Source organism: Thalassophryne amazonica, chromosome 7 (genome assembly GCF_902500255.1).
Source record: "Thalassophryne amazonica chromosome 7, fThaAma1.1, whole genome shotgun sequence".
NCBI lineage: Eukaryota > Metazoa > Chordata > Actinopteri > Batrachoidiformes > Batrachoididae > Thalassophryne > Thalassophryne amazonica.
This window is the reverse complement of record NC_047109.1, coordinates 107,597,099-107,616,636: the sequence shown is the minus strand read 5'-3', so window position 1 is coordinate 107,616,636 and position 19,538 is coordinate 107,597,099. Positions and strand designations below refer to the sequence as shown.

The 19,538-nt window shown below is 42.4% G+C and overlaps 1 protein-coding gene across 1 annotated transcript in view; it reads left to right on the top strand.

Moving 5' to 3' along the window:
- LOC117514727 (CUB and sushi domain-containing protein 3-like) overlaps positions 1–19,538 on the top strand; it is an 885,172-nt gene that overhangs the window by 471,347 nt on the left and 394,287 nt on the right. The gene's annotated exons all lie outside the window — the stretch shown is intronic.

Below are 19,538 nucleotides of genomic sequence, written 5' to 3'. Positions count from 1 at the left end.
TTGACTCATCAAGGTTGTTCACTGAAGAATAAACTGAAGCCAGGATGCCTCCAGTGCAGGACTTGCTGCACATCTCAGCCCAGTGTTTTGACTTCTGGTCAGTTTGTAATGAGGATTGTATAGAAGACACTCTGCTTCTGTGCAATGTTGGTGTGTGTACATTAATCTTTTAAATGTCTGGGTTAATTTTACCCCTGAAGCATGCACAATACTGACTATCAACAAGTACACATGATGGTTAAAGACAAAATGTAGTTTTTTTGACAGACTGCATTTGCCTGATGGCCTTACTCTTACGTCATCTAACCCAGACCTGATGCATGTGGATCAGATACAGACTGAGCATTCTTAACATGCTTCATCTATGTTATAATTGCCAAGTGGCCTCTGTGTGCGTGCCTGTGTGCAGAGAGAAACTGGGGAGAGTTGACATTTGCAGTTTGGCATACAGTAGTCTTCAGAATAATAGTAGTGCTATGTGACTAAAAAGATTAATACAAGTTCTGAGTATATTTCTTATTGTTACATGCGAAACAAGGTACCGGTAGATTCAATAGATTCTCACAAATCCAACAAGACCAAGCATTCATGATATGCACACTCTTAAGACTATGAAATTGGGCTATTAGTAAAAAAAAGTAGAAAAGGGGGTGTTCATAATAATAGTAGTGTGGCATTCAGTCAGTGAGTTCGTCAATTTTGTGGAACAAACAGGTGTGAATCAGGTGTCCCCTATGTAAGGATGAAGCCAGCACCTGTTGAACATGCTTTTCTCTTTGAAAGCCTGAGGAAAATGGGACGTTCAAGACACTGTTCAGAAGAACAGCGTAGTTTGATTAAAAAGTTGATTGGAGAGGGGAAAACTTATAAGCAGGTGCAAAAAATTATAGGCTGTTCATCTACAATGATCTCCAATGCTTTAAAATTGACAAAAAAAACAGAGACTCGTGGAAGAAAATGGAAAATCAACCATCAAAATGGATAGAAGAATAACCAGAATGGCAAAGGCTCACCCACTGATCAGCTCCAAGATGATCAAAGACAGTCTGGAGTTACCTGTAAGTGCTGTGACAGTTAGAAGATGCCTGTGTGAAGCTAATTTATTTGCAAGAATCCCCCGCAAAGTCTCTCTGTTAAATAAAAGACGTGCAGAAGAGGTTACAATTTGCCAAAGAACACATCAACTGGCCTAAAGAGAAATGGAGGAATATTTTGTGGACTGATGAGAGTAAAATTGTTCTTTTTGGGTCCAAGGGCCGCAGACTGAATTCAAGCCACAGTTCACAGTGAAGACAGTGACGCATGGTGGTGCAAGCATCATGATATGGGCATGTTTCTCCTACTATGGTGTTGGGCCTATATATCACATACCAGATATCATGGATCAGTTTGGATATGTCAAAATACTTGAAGAGGTCATGTTGCTTTATGCTGAAGAGGACATGCCCTTGAAATGGGTGTTTCAACAAGACAATGACCCCAAGCACACTAGTAAATGAGCAAAATCTTGGTTCCAAACCAACAAAATTAATGCCTCGCACTTGTGAAGAAATCATGAAAAACTGTGGTTATACAACTAAATACTAGTTTAGTGATTCATAGGATTGCTAATAAAGCAGTTTGAACATAATAGTTTTGAGTTTGTAGCATCCACAGCAGATGCTACTATTATTGTGAACACCCCTTTTCTACTTTTTTTTTTACTAATAGCCCAATTTCATAGCCTTAAGAGTGTGCATATCATCAAGGGCGTAGGTTTGGTCTCAGCTTTGGTAGGGACAATACCACACACCCCACCCGGCCCCCCTGCTCACCACCATCACCCCCTAACCCACTCATACCATTAGACGCACAAGTACAGCATAATACATAACATATGACGACATAATGCTGAATAATTTAACACTTTATTTACAATATTAAGTGTGTAGGCAAACAAACAAATAGCTTAAATAACAAAATTGCACCCAAAATCACGAATCTATTCTATAGGCCTACACCTGAGAGAACAAGACAACAAAAAAAAATACTTGTGGAGCTAACAAAAAAAAAAAGTTTTTGCAAACAAGATGTATAATCTATTCTCTTCATCAATAATGCAGTTGTAGGTATCTGGCAACCTAATTTGCCAAAAAAAAAAAAAGGGATTTCCAATGATATATATGGTGTATTACGGTAAACGTAAGCCTGTGATGTCATAACGCAGAGGAAAAACACGGAAGTTTCACACTAGTGCGCCGCTGATTCTCATTACCGTAAGTTCTCATGTAAGCCCTCACTCTGAAAAATTTCAACACTGACAGCAAGCCAAGAACCCGTGCTTTCCAACAGTATGCTATATGTTGCATATATTACGGTAAAGCGCGTTCGGTGACTTTTGAAACGAGGGAAAAGTATGAAAAAGAGCGCAAAAGTGACAGAAAAGTACAGAGACAGACAGCAAACATAAATGTAGTATTTTTTGAGGAAAAGGCAGGGTGCTAGTGTCATTTGTGAAGGTGTGTGTGCGTGTTTGTGTGGGTGTGCAGTTTATTTTAAGTGTGGCGCACAGCATTGTTCGCAACCCCTACCCCCCCCGCCCTTCATGTTTTTCTGCACCGGAGCAGTGTTGCCAGATATGAAATATGAAACTATCGTACCAAAACGTCAAAATTATCGTATTTTGGGAAAAATTATCGTACACAAACAAAACGCATACAACGTAGCTATTTTAGCGGGGTTTTTTTAATTTACAAAGAATTTTATGTCACATTTTTAAACAGTAATTATAGTAATGGGGAAACTATGGCACAAAAAGAACGCAAATGCACTACCAGACTGTGAAGTAACACAAACATGTTAATTACCAGACTAGAAAGAGTCAAATTCAACCTCGAGGTCGCTGTCGTCATCCGATGCCATGGCCACTTGTGCAGATTTTGTTGAACACAGAAAAAATGTTGACACCTCCATAAGGAACTTGAACTTTTTTTTTATTTTTCTTGTATATCTCTTTGCTCTTGTATTTTGTTCGTTTGTTATTGCATTTGTTGAAATACAGTTTTGAAAAAAAAAAAAAAAAGATGTTGTTGGTTGGGGAATCTTCCTGTCCTGTCCTGCAGAGATTGGATGGGAACTCATTCAAATGACTGTCCCGGCAGCCCAAAGCCAGCAGCAGCCCTGTGTGTGGTGTGTCTTTGATGCCGCCTGAGTGCAACGCCTGCAAAATGATTCTTGGGTGTCAGAGAGAGATGCGTGTTTGGGCAACCAACAGAAATTATCGTACATATTTGGGTTTTTTCCCATTATTGATCGTACATCGTACAGAGGGCAAAACTATCGTACAAATACGATAATTATCGTACATCTGGCAACACTGCACCGGAGCCACCCATCCTTTGTGCTCCGGGACCTCCCACTTTACAAATTAAGCACTGCCTGCCACGAGATGCGCTTTGTTTACGTCCATGTGAGAAGAACGTGAGCCAATGAAATTGCAACATGGGTAACCCTGTCATTCTGGCACGTCGAAAACACAAAACGTGACGACTTAAAATTATAGTATCGAGTTCGAAAAAAAATAGTGAATGATTTTGTTATATAAACAAAAATGCTAAATATTGGTAGGGACTATTTTGCCATCCCAAAATATTGGTTGTGACTTGTCCCTATGGTCCATATGCAAACCTACGCCCCTGCATATCATGAATGCTTGGTCTTGTTGGATTTGTGAGAATATACTGTATCGACTGGTACCTTGTTTCCCATGTAACAATAAGAAATATACTCAAAACCTTGATTAATCTTTTTAGTCACATAGCACTACTATTTTTCTGAACACTACTGTACTTATGTATTTTAGGTCAAGGATGAATGCTGCAAAAGTAGAAAGCTGATAGGACTAATATTTTTGGAGAAATTAGCAATATTAGCTAACAACAGTGAACAATGGGCATTGTGCTGCAGTACACCATGGGAGTTCAGAGTTTGCGGTTTCTAATGTTATTGTGGTTCATGTTAATTTGATTGACTGATTTGTCATTCACTTGGTTTCGTCAGTTTAGTGGTGCTGGTACCATGAGCGAGAAGGGTATTGCTTTTGATGTCTTTCACCACTGTCTCTGTTTTTGCATGTCTAAAAATAGAACCTGCTTGCAGCAGAATGCGGAAAAGACAAAGATCTCTCTGTACATGCATGTGTTTAACTTTGTTCACGAACAAAATGGGGAGAGCTGACATTTGCCGATTGGTATGTTTATGTATTTTGGGTCAAGGATGAACGCTGCAAAAACGGAACGTTGATAGGACTAATATTTTTGGACAAACTACAGATATTAGATAACGTTGCTAATTACATTGTGGACTAACATGCCATTCCAGCAGGGGATGGTAAATAATCTCGATATTAAAGCGTGAGTGCATGCATGCATGCATGATTTTCTTTAGTAAGTTCAGTGTAAGTCGGGTTTTCGGTCACGTGACGTAAGCTGACAAAGATGGTGGACTCTTGCCCAGAGTCTGCCATCCCGGTTCACGGCAGTGTCGCAGTTCCATCTTGGCCCGCAGTTCTTCAGTGGCCAGCAACCCAGCAGGCCAGGCACGCGTGAGCACCGCAGCAGCATCAGAGGTCCAGCCCAGCCTCGCGGCAGCGTTGTGGATCCATCCCGGCCTGCAGTTCCTCAGAGGCCATGAACCAAGCCCCGCGGCGAAGCCAGATTCCCAGCCCAGCCCTCGTCGCCGTCGGAGACCCAGTTCAGTCTGCAGCAGCACCGGAGTTCACCAAACAGGCCCGCGAGCACCGAGAAGCACGGAACCATTAGCGCAGAGCCACCGGCGTGGATTCACCGAGGCCTCAAGCTGCTAGCGCGGGTTCACCTGGCTATGGGTCTGAAGAAGGCACTGATGGTGGAGGAGGGCGATGACATCAAGAAGTCTCTGGACTTTTTGTCCGAGGAGATTTCTGTTGTAAAAAATGCAGCAGAAATCCATTATGGACCTGGTGGAGGAGGTAAAGGCTCTCCGAATCCAGAACGCCGAGGACTGGCATCTGGTGCACCTGTCGCAGAGTTAGAACAATACACCAGGATGAATGACGCCATTATCACCAGGCTCTGTGTCAAACCCCCGTCATACGCACGGGCGGTGACCGACAACAGCGGGCGTGAGCCCAGTGAGCAGGATGTCAGCTCTGTGGAACAACAGGTGGCTGACTTCCTACAATCCAAAGGAATTGAAATGGATTTCAATAACATTGAAGCATGTCACCTTCTGCCCCGGAGAGATGACAGCGATAAACGAGCCATTGTCATGAAGTTCATCAACAGAAAACATAAAATTGCACTGTTAAAACAAAGAAAAATCTGGTTGCATCAGAATTTTGGCTCTCTGTTGGGACTGTTTACACAGAGACTGCTACCTGCTGCTTTGGACTTTGAACTAACAGTCTTTTTCAAGACTTTTTTACTTTTTTACTTTTTTTACTTTTTTACTGTGCTCCAACGCCTAAGGAAGACCTCTAACGGTCGAAACATCGCGACGGAGCACTTTTATCAGCTAACTTTCATCAGCGTTGGCAAGCTAACTAGCTTGCTAACGCTTTCGTTTTTATTTTTTTTTAGCACTGTTGTCGTGCGTTACCTGTGCTGCTCCACAGCGTTTAGTCGATTTTTATTTTATTTTAGCACCGTTGTCGTGCGTTCGATGTTGTCGTGCATTACCTGTGCTGCTTCATGGCCTGTCTGGTGCCTTAATTAAGGTACTCCTTCTGCTGAATCACCTCTAAATTATTTACACATTATTCACTTTGTGTGTTTTTAGGAATCCGCTAGGTTGCGTAGCTACTAGCTCTTAGCCGATTTAGCATGGCGGCTTCTCCTGTCTCTCCCGTACTTTTCTGCTCTGGGTGTGAAATGTTTAGTTATTCCTCGGCCTCCTTTAGCAGTAACGGTACTTGTAATAAGTGCAGCTTATTCGTAGCTTTGGAGGTCAGGCTGGGCGAATTGGAGACTCGGCTCCGCACCGTGGAAAATTCTACAGCTAGCCAGGCCCCTGTAGTCGGTGCGGACCAAGGTAGCTTAGCCGCCGTTAGTTCCCCCCTGGCAGATCCCGGGCAGTCGGGAAAGCAGGCTGACTGGGTGACTGGGTGACTAATACATAACAGTGATACAAAAATAACAGAAGGTGCGGTGACTGGGTGACTGCCCTAAACAGAAGCCCCGTGTACACCGCCAACCCGTTCACATCTCTAACCGTTTTTCCCCACTCGACGATACACTCGCCGAGGATCAAACTCTGGTTATTGGCGACTCTGTTTTGAGAAATGTGACGTTAGCGACACCAGCAACCATAGTCAATTGTCTTCCGGGGGCCAGAGCAGGCGACATCGAAGGACATTTGAAATTGCTGGCTAAGGCTAAGTGTAAATTTGGTAAGATTGTAATTCACGTCGGCAGTAATGACACTCGGTTACGCCAATCGGAGGTCACTAAAATTAACATTAAATCGGTGTGTAACTTTGCAAAAACAATGTCGGACTCTGTTGTTTTCTCTGGGCCCCTCCCCAATCAGACCGGGAGTGACATGTTTAGCCGCATGTTCTCCTTGAATTGCTGGCTGTCTGAGTGGTGTCCAAAAAATGAGGTGGGCTTCATAGATAATTGGCAAAGCTTCTGGGGAAAAGCTGGTCTTGTTAGGAGAGACGGCATCCATCCCACTTTGGATGGAGCAGCTCTCATTTCTAGAAATCTGGCCAATTTTCTTGGATCCTCCAAACTGTGACTGTCCAGCGTTGGGACCAGGAGGCAGAGCTGTGGTCTTATACACCTCTCTGCAGCTTCTCTCCCCCTGCCATCCCCTCATTACCCCATCCCCGTAGAGACGGTGCCTGCTCCCAGACCACCAATAACCAGCAAAAATCTATTTAAGCATAAAAATTCAAAAAGAAAAAATAATATAGCACCTTCAACTGCACCACAGACTAAAACAGTTAAATGTGATCTATTAAACATTAGGTCTCTCTCTTCTAAGTCCCTGTTGGTAAATGATATAATAATTGATCAACGTATTGATTTATTCTGCCTAACAGAAACCTGGTTACAGCAGGATGAATATGTTAGTTTAAATGAGTCAACACCCCCGAGTCACACTAACTGTCAGAATGCTCGTAGCACGGGCCGGGGCGGAGGATTAGCAGCAATCTTCCATTCCAGCTTATTAATTAATCAAAAACCTAGACAGAGCTTTAATTCATTTGAAAGCTTGTCTCTTAGTCTTGTCCATCCAAATTGGAAGTCCCAAAAACCAGTTTTATTTGTTATTATCTATCGTCCACCTGGTCGTTACTGTGAGTTTCTCTGTGAATTTTCAGACCTTTTGTCTGACTTAGTGCTTAGCTCAGATAAGATAATTATAGTGGGCGATTTTAACATCCACACAGATGCTGAGAATGACAGCCTCAACACTGCATTTAATCTATTATTAGACTCTATTGGCTTTGCTCAAAAAGTAAATGAGTCCACCCACCACTTTAATCATATCTTAGATCTTGTTCTGACTTATGGTATGGAAATAGAAGACTTAACAGTATTCCCTGAAAACTCCCTTCTGTCTGATCATTTTTTAATAACATTTACATTTACCCTGATGGACTACCCTGCAGTGGGGAATAAGTTTCATTACACTAGAAGTCTTTCAGAAAGCGCTGTAACTAGGTTTAAGGATATGATTCCTTCTTTATGTTCTCTAATGTCATATACCAACACAGAGCAGAGTAGCTACCTAAACTCTGTAAGGGAGTTAGAGTATCTCGTCAATAGTTTTACATCCTCATTGAAGACAACTTTGGATGCTGTAGCTCCTCTGAAAAAGAGAGCTTTAAATCAGAAGTGTCTGACTCCGTGGTATAACTCACAAACTCGTAGCTTAATGCAGATAACCCGTAAGTTGGAGAGGAAATGGCGTCTCACTAATTTAGAAGATCTTCACTTAGCCTGGAAAAAGAGTTTGTTGCTCTATAAAAAAGCCCTCCGTAAAGCTAGGACATCTTTCTACTCATCACTAATTGAAGAAAATAAGAACAACCCCAGGTTTCTTTTCAGCACTGTAGCCAGGCTGACAAAGAGTCAGAGCTCTATTGAGCTGAGTATTCCATTAACTTTAACTAGTAATGACTTCATGACTTTCTTTGCTAACAAAATTTTGACTATTAGAGAAAAAATTACTCATAACCATCCCAAAGATGTATCGTTATCTTTGGCTGCTTTCAGTGATGCCAGTATTTGGTTAGACTCTTTCTCTCCGATTGTTCTGTCTGAGTTATTTTCATTAGTTACTTCATCCAAACCATCAACATGTTTATTAGACCCCATTCCTGCCAGGCTGCTCAAGGAAGTCCTACCATTATTTAATGCTTCAATCTTAAATATGATCAATCTATCTTTGTTAGTTGGCTATGTACCACAGGCTTTTAAGGTGGCAGTAATTAAACCATTACTTAAAAAGCCATCACTTGACCCAGCTATCTTAGCTAATTATAGGCCAATCTCCAACCTTCCTTTTCTCTCAAAGATTCTTGAGAGGGTAGTTGTAAAACAGCTAACTGATCACCTGCAGAGGAATGGTCTATTTGAAGAGTTTCAGTCAGGTTTTAGAATTCATCATAGTACAGAAACAGCATTAGTGAAGGTTACAAATGATCTTCTTATGGCTTCGGACAGTGGACTTATCTCTGTGCTTGTTCTGTTGGACCTCAGTGCTGCTTTTGATACTGTTGACCATAAAATTTTATTACAGAGATTAGAGCATGTCATAGGTATTAAAGGCACTGCGCTGTGGTGGTTTGAATCATATTTGTCTAATAGATTACAGTTTGTTCATGTAAATGGGGAATCTTCTTCACAGACTAAAGTTAATTATGGAGTTCCACAAGGTTCTGTGCTAGGACCAATTTTATTCACTTTATACATGCTTCCCTTAGGCAGTATTATTAGACGGTATTGCTTAAATTTTCATTGTTACGCAGATGATACCCAGCTTATCCATGAAGCCAGAGGATACACACCAATTAGCTAAACTGCAGGATTGTCTTACAGACATAAAGACATGGATGACCTCTAATTTCCTGCTTTTAAACTCAGATAAAACTGAAGTTATTGTACTTGGCCCCACAAATCTTAGAAGCATGGTGTCTAACCAGATCTTTACTCTGGATGGCATTTCCCTGACCTCTAGTAATACTGTGAGAAATCTTGGAGTCATTTTTGATCAGGATATGTCATTCAAAGCGCATATTAAACAAATATGTAGGACTGCCTTTTTGCATTTACGCAATATCTCTAAAATCAGAAAGGTCTTGTCTCAGAGTGATGCTGAAAAACTAATTCATGCATTTATTTCCTCTAGGCTGGACTATTGTAATTCATTATTATCAGGTTGTCCTAAAAGTTCCCTAAAAAGCCTTCAGTTGGTTCAGAATGCTGCAGCTAGAGTACTGACGGGGACTAGCAGGAGAGAGCATATCTCACCCGTGTTGGCCTCTCTTCATTGGCTTCCTGTTAATTCTAGAATAGAATTTAAAATTCTTCTTCTTACTTATAAGGTTTTGAATAATCAGGTCCCATCTTATCTTAGGGACCTCGTAGTACCATATTACCCCATTAGAGCGCTTCGCTCTCAGACTGCAGGCTTACTTGTAGTTCCTAGGGTTTGTAAGAGTAGAATGGGAGGCAGAGCCTTCAGCTTTCAGGCTCCTCTCCTGTGGAACCAGCTCCCAATTCAGATCAGGGAGACAGATACCCTCTCTACTTTTAAGATTAGGCTTAAAACTTTCCTTTTCGCTAAGGCTTATAGTTAGGGCTGGATCAGGTGACCCTGGACCATCCCTTGGTTATGCTGCTTTAGACGTAGACTGTGGGGGGGTTCCCATGATGCACTGTTTCTTTCTCTTTTTGCTCCGTATGCATCACTCTGCATTTAATCATTAGTGATCGATCTCTGCCCCCCTCCACAGCATGTCTTTTTCCTGGTTCTTTCCCTCAGCCCCAACCAGTCTCAGCAGAAGACTGCCCCTCCCTGAGCCTGGTTCTGCTGGAGGTTTCTTCCTGTTAAAAGGGAGTTTTTCCTTCCCACTGTAGCCAAGTGCTTGCTCATAGGGGGTCATTTTGACCGTTGGGGTTTTTCATAATTATTGTATGGCCTTGCCTTACAATATAGAGCGCCTTGGGGCAACTGTTTGTTGTGATTTGGCGCTATATAAAAAAAAAGTTGATTGATTGATTGAGTTGAAGAAGAAAACTGAAAGGCTCAAACGTATTCATCAATGAACATCTGACCAAACAAAACGCCGACATTGCCAGGAAATCTCGCCTCTTAAAAAAAACAGGGAAAAATTCAGCATACATGGACAACAAACTGTAAAATATTCATCAAATTGAACGGGACTCCAGAGCAAGCCAAAGTTATGGCAGTCAGGAACATGGAGGAACTGGACAAATATGGATAATGAGGTATGATGACTCAAACATAATGCAGCACCATGACGCAGACTGGAAGAACTTATTCATGTTATGTGTTGGACACAGCTCGGAGAACCGACCAGCGTTTGAAGGACCCAGTATGAAATAAGCAGAGCACGGTACAAAGGCTAACTGAATTTAATACATAACAGTGATACAAAAATAACAGAAGGTGCGGTCTGGCGTGGTGCGCTCCCAGCAGCGCTAACGGTCCGGAGCCAGAAGCTGTTCGGACCCAAGGACCCCGCCGACACCCCCCAGGTGGCCGCAACAAACCGAGTCTGTGAAAGAAGGAACCATTATGTGAGTCCACACTCTACACACAGAGAGAACACTTAAAGGTGTACAAACAGCAAACACTTCCTGGCTTGATTACTAATCAACTTCCCAACCTACAGGCATGGAACATCCAGTTCACTTAACTCCACTGCAGTGGAAGCCGATACATGACTAACATACAGCTCAATTTCAAAAGGTGTGAGGGACACCACATTTACTGACTGTATAAATGTTAGTCACAAAATCTAACGTACCTCAGGAAGTGTGCTGACGAGCGTGAGACCTCACCCCCTCCTCTTTCACAGACCGTGCATCAAACCCTGGACGTTCTCTGCATCCACTGATGATGAGATGGCTCCCGAGACGACGATCTCACCCGTCTGGTCACAAGGTCGAGTCTCAGGCAAATACACACTGTATACTCCAGTCTTAAATGCCACCATGTTCCAATCCATATAGATGCACCTCAGCTGTGAGTCCTGATGAGCCGCAGGTGATCAGGGTGAGGTCCTGATAACCTCAGCAACACAGCCACTCAGTCCCAAATGCAAGCCACCTGGAAGGATAAACAAAGGACAGAAACAAAAAGGCAGCCAGGCCCCCCCAGCCATATAACAATTCATCTACATCATCTACATCTGGAGACAAGAGGGATAGAATTCAAAGAATTGTTGATAATGAAAAACTGGAATTGAGAACATTTAAATACACGGATCATAATTTTCTGGACTTGGAGCATGATATAGATCTGGACAATAATTTTTCATCAACATCAATGACAGCTGTTGCTATTACACAGAAGAACGGTTCAATCAGACCATTAAAACAGATAATAAATTGTCAATAATTAATTTAAACAGCAGAAGTCTGTATGCAAACTTTAATAACATCAAGGAACATTTAAGTCAATTTAAAAAACAATGTTATGTGTCGGACGCAGGACGGAGAACCGACCAGCGTTTGAAGGACCCAGTATGACATAAGCAGAGCACGGTACAAAGGATAACAAAATTTAATGACATAACAGTGAGGTGCTAAATACAACAAATGAGTGCGCGGTCTGTGAGGTGGAGATGACGGTGTGCTCCCAGCAGCACTAACGGTCCGGAGCCAGAAACAGTTCGGACCCAAGGACCCCGCCGACACCCCCCAGGTGGCCGCGACAAACCGAGTCTGTGAAAGAAGAAACCATCATGTGAGTCCACACTCCACACACAGAGAGACCACTCAAAGGTGTACACAAACAGCAAACACTTCCTGGCTTAATCACTAATCAGCTTCCCACCCTGCAGGCATGGAACATCCAGTTCACATACTCAACTGCAGTGGAAGCTGATTAAACGACTAACATAACAGCTCAATATAATAAGGTGTGAGGGACACCACATTTACTGACTGTACTAATGTTAGTCACAAAACCTAACGTACCTCAGGAAGTGTGCTGACGAGCGTGAGACCTCACCCCCTCCTCTTTCACAGACCATGGCATCAAACCTGGACGTTCTCTGCATCCATAATGATGAGATGGCTCTCAAGACGACGATCTCACCCGTCTGGTCACAAGGTCGAGTCTCTGGCAAATACACACTGTGTACTCCAGACTTAAATGCCACCATGCTCCAATCCGTGTAGATGCACTACAGCTGTGAGTCCTGACGAGCTGCACATGATCAGCCTCAGGTGATCAGGGTGAGGTCCTGATAACTCAGCCACACAGCCATTCAGTCCTAAACGTGTGCCACCTGGAAGGAAAAACAAAAGACAGAAAACAGAAGACAAACAAAAGCCAGCCAGGCACGCCAGGCACCCCAGCCACAACAAACAATTCAATATAATTGCTATATCAGAAACATGGATCAACGCAGATAAAGGAATGGATTTTGAACTGGATGAATATGAATTTAACTGTGTAAACAGAAAGAATAAGAGTGGAGGAGGAGTGGCTGTGTATGTGAATAAGAACATGGATTATAAAGTAGTAGAAAATATGACAGCTGTGATTGTTAACTTATTAGAATGTATAACTATTGAAATATGTGAAGGAAAAAATAAAAATGTAATAGTCAGCTGTATATATAGAGCACCAGGGTCAATTATTGAAGCATTCACTGACTGGATGGGAGAAATGTTCTCAAAAACCAATCAAAAAGTTGTCTTCATTTGTGGTGAGTTAAATATTGATCTGCTTAATGCAAACAGGCATAAAATAACAGATGAATTCATCAATACAATGTACAGCATGAGTGTATATCCAAAAATCACGAGGCCAAGTAGAATTACATCCCATTGTGCCACCTTAATCGATAGTATATTCACCAATGATATAAAAAAACAATACAGTGAGTGGATTATTAATCAGTTACATCAGTGACCACTTACCAGTTTTCATTGTTTATATTATATTGGGGCAACTGTTTGTTGTGATTTGGCGCTATATAAAAAAAAAGTTGATTGATTGATTGATTGATTGTTTATAATAGAAACCACTGGAGGAATCAGCCAGAGGAAAAGGTAAAATACAGGCGAGAGTGGACAGAGGAAAAGATGAATACACTGAAGTATGATTTACGGGTGCAAAACTGGGAAGAGGTATACAGTGAAGGTGATGTTGATAGAGCATATGGACCTTTTTAAAAAAATATTTACATCACTATATGAAAAAAGTCCAATAAAACAAAACGGTAGAAAACAAAAATTCAAAGATCAACCATGGTTGACGAAAGGATTACAAAATGCATGTAAAAAGAAAAATACACTATATAAAGAATTCATGAAACTAAGGACTAAGGAGGCAGAAAATAGATATAAGAAATATAAAAATAAGTTAACTAATATTATAAGGGTATGTAGGAAGGAATACTATAGTAAGATATTATATAATAACAAAAATAATATCAAAGGAATATGGGATATATTAAATAGCATTATTAAAAATCGTACAAAACAGCAGAGCTATCCTCAATAAGAGGATACAATTTTTTGCAATAACCTTATGGATTTGAATCACGTGTGATTGCATCAGCCAAGCTTGAACCTTCGTGCGCATGCGTGAGTTTTTTCATTTGCCTGTGAGCAGGCTTTGAGTGAGCAGTGGTCCTCCCCCCTCGTCGGATTTTCATTGTGAGGGAAATGTCTGAACGGCTGGAGCAGCGGTGCATCAAATTTTTCCAGAAACTGTGAGAGACAGCCAGGTGGACACCATTTGGAAAATTCAGATGGCTTTCGGTGAAGATCTTATGGGGATCACACAGATTAAGGACCATTACAACTGGATTAAAGACGGTGCACAATGGCGGATGGCGCGCCATGCTTCAAGCGGTGATCGACAGGCTGAAACGACCAGATCATTTCCAAACTGAATGCTGTGTTGATCCGGGACGTTGTCTGACTACCAGAGAAATGGCAAGAGAGGTGTACATAGCACTTTTCCTGCACATTCCACTGTTAAAGGAGATTTTGTAATGAAAGATGTGCGGCGGAATTTGCGCGTCAGGATGGAGCCGCTCATGGCGAGGAACAAAATCACCTTTGTGTTGGAAGTCTGACGGGACATGCCCAGCTCTTCCACCATTCAGAATATTCAGACGGCTTTGGATGGCTTTTCAGTCGAGTGAGTAGGAGATTTTGTCATGAAAACAGCAGCGGAGGAATTCGCCACGGAGCCGCTAATGGCGCGGAACGAAAGCACCTCCATGTTGGTCTCACAGGACATGCCCTGACATGCTCAGCTCTTCGACAATTTCTCGGATACTCAGTATCCCAGTATGCCATCAAGTGGCTCTGCGCCACTCCATGGCACAGAGCCCAACTACGCATGCAATCACAAAGTTCTTCTGAAAAACTGGAGCGATCTGAATTCGGTTGGATGAATATGGGTGTGTGTGTGGAGACAATTCATCTCCTTCACAGCGTGACAGAACTTAACGATGCGCTCTTACGCGCAATAGCACACTACAGCGCGCAACAACACGCAACAACGCGGAACAACGCGGAACACTATTCTTGACTGTGTGTAATGGTTCCTGATAATTCTCCAGCAACACGTGCCATTAATCGTAACGGGTGGTAACAGGTTGCAGCAGTTCCTGAGGACACCTGATGCCTCTGCCCTGAATCATCACATTCGTGATCAGCGGCCAAGAATGTATACTTCATGGCATTCGTGATTTGTCGTCGTTATGTGTAAACGCAGCATTATAGAGAGGAATCCCTGTTCAATGTTCCTCGTAGCAGTGGAAGAAAAAGAAATAACAGATAATGTTAACAATTGCAAATATAAAACATCTACTGATTTAAATGAAACTGACATATGTCATATATATATATATATATATATATATATATATATATATATATATATATATATATATATATATATATATATATATACACTCAACAAAAATATAAATGCAACACTTTTGGTTTTGCTCCCATTTTGTAAGAGATGAACTGAAAGATCTAAAACTTTTTCCACATACACAATATCACCATTTCCCTCAAATATTGTTCACAAACCAGTCTAAATCTGTGATAGTGAGCACTTCTCCTTTGCTGAGATAATCCTTCCCACCTCACAGGTGTGCCATATCAAGATGCTGATTAGACACCATGATTAGTGCACAGGTGTGCCTTAGACTGTCCACAATAAAAGGCCACTCTGAAAGGTGCAGTTTTATCACACAGCACAATGCCACAGATGTCGCAAGATTTGAGGGAGCGTGCAATTTGCATGCTGACAGCAGGAATGTCAACCAGAGCTGTTGCTCGTGTATTGAATGTTCATTTCTCTACCATAAGCCGTCTCCAAAGGCATTTCAGAGAATTTGGCAGCACATCCAACCAGCCTCACAACCACAGACCACGTGTAACCACACCAGCCCAGGACCTCCACATCCAGCATGTTCGCCTCCAAGATCGTCTGAGACCAGCCACTCGGACAGCTGCTGAAACAATCAGTTTGCATAACCAAAGAATTTCTGCACAAACTGTCAGAAACCGTCTCAGGGAAGCTCATCTGCATGCTCGTCGTCCTCATCGGGGTCTCGACATGACTCCAGTTCGTCGTCGTAACTGACTTGAGTGGGCAAATGCTCACATTCGCTGGCGTATGGCATGTTGGAGAGGTGTTCTCTTCACGGATGAATCCCGGTTCACACTGTTCAGGGCAGATGGGTGACAGCGTGTGTGGCGTCGTGTGGGTGAGCAGTTTTCTGATGTCAATGTTGTGGATCGAGTGGCCCATGGTGGCTGTGGGGTTATGGTATGGGCAGGCGTCTGTTATGGACGAAGAACACAGGTGCATTTTATTGATGGCATTTTGAATGCACAGAGATACCGTGACGAGATCCTGAGGCCCATTGTTGTGCCATACATCCAAGAACATCACCTCATGTTGCAGCAGGATAATGCATGGCCCCATGTTGCAAGGATCTGTACACAATTCTTGGAAGCTAAAAATGTCCCAGTTCTTGCATGACCGGCATACTCACCAGACATGTCACCCATTGAGCATGTTTGGGATGCTCTGGACCGGCGTATACAACAGCGTGTACCAGTTCCTGCCAATATCCAGCAACTTCACACAGCCATTGAAGAGGAGTGGACCAACATTCCACAGGCCACAATTGACAACCTGATCAACTCTATGCGAAGGAGATGTGCTGCACTGCATGAGGCAAATGGTGGTCACACCAGATACTGACTGGTATCCCCCCCCAATAAAACAAAACTGCACCTTTCAGAGTGGCCTTTTATTGTGGGCAGTCTAAGGCACACCTGTGCACTAATCATGATGACTAATCAGCATCTTGGTATGGCACACCTGTGAGGTTGGCTGGATTATCTCAGCAAAGGAGAAGTGCTCACTATCACAGATTTAGACTGGTTTGTGAACAATATTTGAGGGAATGTCATTCAAAGGGATATGTCATATGAGGGATATGTCATTCAAAGCACATATTAAACAAATATGTAGGACTGCCTTTTTGCATTTACGCAATATCTCTAAAATCAGAAAGGTCTTGTCTCAGAGTGATGCTGAAAAACTAATTCATGCATTTATTTCCTCTAGGCTGGACTATTGTAATTCATTATTATCAGGTTGTCCTAAAAGTTCCCTAAAAAGCCTTCAGTTGGTTCAGAATGCTGCAGCTAGAGTACTGACGGGGACTAGCAGGAGAGAGCATATCTCACCCGTGTTGGCCTCTCTTCATTGGCTTCCTGTTAATTCTAGAATAGAATTTAAAATTCTTCTTCTTACTTATAAGGTTTTGAATAATCAGGTCCCATCTTATCTTAGGGACCTCGTAGTACCATATTACCCCATTAGAGCGCTTCGCTCTCAGACTGCAGGCTTACTTGTAGTTCCTAGGGTTTGTAAGAGTAGAATGGGAGGCAGAGCCTTCAGCTTTCAGGCTCCTCTCCTGTGGAACCAGCTCCCAATTCAGATCAGGGAGACAGATACCCTCTCTACTTTTAAGATTAGGCTTAAAACTTTCCTTTTCACTAAGGCTTATAGTTAGGGCTGGATCAGGTGACCCTGGACCATCCCTTGGTTATGCTGCTTTAGACGTAGACTGTGGGGGGTTCCCATGATGCACTGTTTCTTTCTCTTTTTGCTCCGTATGCATCACTCTGCATTTAATCATTAGTGATCGATCTCTGCCCCCCTCCACAGCATGTCTTTTTCCTGGTTCTTTCCCTCAGCCCCAACCAGTCTCAGCAGAAGACTGCCCCTCCCTGAGACTGGTTCTGCTAGAGGTTTCTTCCTGTTAAAAGGGAGTTTTTCCTTCCCACTGTAGCCAAGTGCTTGCTCATAGGGGGTCGTTTTGACCGTTGGGGTTTTTCATAATTATTGTATGGCCTTGCCTTACAATATAGAGCGCCTTGGGGCAACTGTTTGTTGTGATTTGGCGCTATATAAAAAAAAAGTTGATTGGTTGATTGATTGAAATGGTGATATTGTGTATGTGGAAAAAGTTTTAGATCTTTGAGTTCATCTCATACAAAATGGGAGCAAAACCAAAAGTGTTGCGTTTATATTTTTGTTGAGTGTATATACGAGCTCTGTTAGAAAAGTATCCGACCTTTTTATTTTTTTCAAAAACTATATGGATTTGAATCATGTGCGCTTGCATCAGCCAAGCTTGAACCTTCGTGCGCATGCGTGAGTTTTTTCACGCCTGTCGGTTGCGTCATTCGCCTGTGGGCAGGCTTTGAGTGAGCACTGGTCCAGCCCCTTCGTCGGATTTTCATTGTCAGGGAAATGGCTGAGGGACTGCCGCTTTGCTCCATGAAATTTTTTTTCAGAAACTGTGTGAGACAGCCAGGTGGAAACCATTCAGAAAATTCAGATGGCTTTCGGTGAAGATTCTATCGGCGTCACACAGATTAAGGAGGATTACAACGGGATTAATGACAGCCCACAGCGGCGGAGGGCGCGCCGCGCTTTGAGAGGCCATCGACAGGCTGAAACGACCAGATCATTTCCAAAGTGAAGGCTGTGTTGATCCGGGACGTCGTGTGACTACCAGAGAAATCGCAGAAAATGTGGACATCAGCACTTTTGTGGCACATTCCACTGTTACACGAGATTTTGTAATGAAAGACGTGCAGAGGAATTCGCGCGTCAGGATGGAGCTGCTCATGGCGCACAACAAAAAACACCTTCGTGTTGGAAACCATTCGGAAGATTCAGACGGCTTTCGGTGGCTTTTCAATCAAGTGAGTATCCGAGAAATTGTGTAACAGCTGGGCATGTCGCAACTTGTCCTGTGAGTTCCACAAACATTTTTTATGCTCCTCAAGCCAACATACAAACATTTTATATAAAGTGATGTAGTGAAAAGTTACAGCAGGATCAATATCTATTTTTTTCTCCAGCTATCTTGGAATGATCGACGCATCTCTTCTTTTTCTTTGTCTCATTGTAATCACTCATGTTTCTAAATAAAGTGGTGTTGTCAGGCATAATTAACAAGACCTCTGTCACTGCGCTGCACAAAGAACACTAAAATGCACTGGCTGCACAAAAAATACCCTTTTCCATGTCTGTCACTCAGCAATCAAAACATGATGCACTTGTAATCAGTGATTGGCAGAACTCACATTTTAAAGGTGCTTATGAGAGGTCAAGGGGGTCACTTATCTGAATAACAACTAATCACAAATCACATTCGCTACACCCTTTGATGAGGTAAATTATGTGGGCCATACTTATTTATTGATGCCATGAGTTGTGATTATTTATTATGGTGCTCACAAGTGAAGCATGGTATTGCTTTCAATAGTGTGTGTGTGTGTGTGTGTGTGTGGACAGGATAACTCAAAAACAGCTGGATGGATTTCCTTCAAAGTTGATGAGAACATTACTTGGATGGATATCTAGAGGTGTTGTAGTTTGGTGAAGGACAAGGAAAACCTGGTCTGAAAACACCTTTTGAGGGGAGCAGTGTACATCTCAACAATGAAGATGCATAGATGGATCAAATTTGGTGGGAGCATTACTTGGATAGACATCTTATAGTAGTTTAGACAAAGGTCAAGAACAAGGAAAACATGGTCTGAAAACACATTTTGAGGGTAGCGGTGTATATCTCAACAATGAAGATGCATGGATGGATCAAATTTGGTGGGAGCATTACTTGGATAGACATCTTATAGTAGTTTAGACAAAGGTCAAGAACAAGGAAAACATGGTCTGAAAACACATTTTGAGGGTAGCGGTGTATATCTCAACAATGAAGATGCATGGATGGATCAAATTTGGTG